This window comes from Rhea americana, unplaced genomic scaffold (assembly GCF_003343005.1).
Source record: "Rhea americana isolate MKP2758 unplaced genomic scaffold, rheAme1 scaffold_173, whole genome shotgun sequence".
NCBI classification, from domain to species: domain Eukaryota; kingdom Metazoa; phylum Chordata; class Aves; order Rheiformes; family Rheidae; genus Rhea; species Rhea americana.
In genome coordinates, this window is record NW_028185850.1 from 326,067 (window position 1) to 327,499 (window position 1,433).

A 1,433-nucleotide genomic window follows, 5' to 3' on the forward strand; every position below is an offset into this window, starting at 1 on the left:
GTAGCTTTCCTCTTCATCTGTTTTTGTACTGCTTCTAATACTTCTTTGTTCCCACACATGCAAACAGACACACTAGGTCCAATGAATTCTTTGTGCATTGAGTATACTGCACATCCGTAAAGTACATGACTGGTAGGTCTGGCATGTCTGGGAAACGTTGAACCTACTGTGCATGCAATCCAATGTGTCTGGGATTTCCATGCTGGCTATTTTCATAAATCCTGGAAAAATGCCTATGTATTTTTCACAGACCAATTCATTTTTCCACATTTATATACTGTAATCAGATCACTTTTCATCTTTTGATAAACTTATTGAATCCAAGTCTCGCATTACGCACCATCTCATGCAGCATCCTCTCCAGCACTGAAATCATTTTTCTGATTCCCTTATGATTCTTTGGGATTTGTGAACAGTTTTAAAAATACAGCCACAAGAACTGTATGCATTATTCTAGAAACAATCTCAGCAATGCTACACGTAGAAGCTAAAATCCCCTTCGTACACCTTGTTAGTGAAACACATGACCAAAAGGCAGCGTTTCCACTTCATAGGAAACAGTATGTTTTTACAAACTGCTCTCATCCAAGTAAGGGTGGGATTTTTGGTGGAAACTTCTGGTGACTCAAAAGTACTCTGACCCCTGCAGGTGCTTTGGGAAACTGACGCCATCGGATTTGGGCTGAAGGAACTGGCATTTTTGAGCAAACATATCTTAAAAAACTTCTGATCAGTTCAGTGTGTTGGTATACCCGGGGGTACCGTTAGTTTGCCGTAACGTTAATAGCTTGAATGCTTGTCTAATATGACCTGAAATTATTTTCATACTATCTTCTAGAATAGTGGGATGAACAATGTTTTTGTTTGTTCTCAAGTGTATGAATTGGTTTTGTTTGTATCAAAATACGATGCCTTATCAGCTTATTTATTTTCCAAATCTGTATGAAAATACTGGACACTATCAGGTCCAATACTAATGCACAGTAGATGACAACTTCTGATTGCCTCTGATTACTTTTAGAGACATGTCAATTAACTCTAGTCCTAATCCTTCAATCCATCCACGTTTGTTGTATTCACCACGTTTTACCAGAATGATGATTTATCACCCCCTCTCAAAACCAGACCAAAACAAATTCCTTGCAAACTATCTGTGGCTAATTAAAACATTTGTAGCCAAACAGAAAKAGTATTTTAAAAATATTTTAATCCTGAATTTACCAGAATGTAGTTAGCTGTTCTGATGCGTTCAAAACATTATGATTTCTAATACAGAAGTGAAATAGGGAAAAGGTCACATTAACAACAACATCATATTGACAAGTGCGCTACTTCTGTTAGTAGTGGGCCTACACCAGTAATGGGGAGCCTTTGCTACCAGTAGACGTTTAGGCTGAATGACAGTGAATTACAGCACACTTTTTAAAATACAC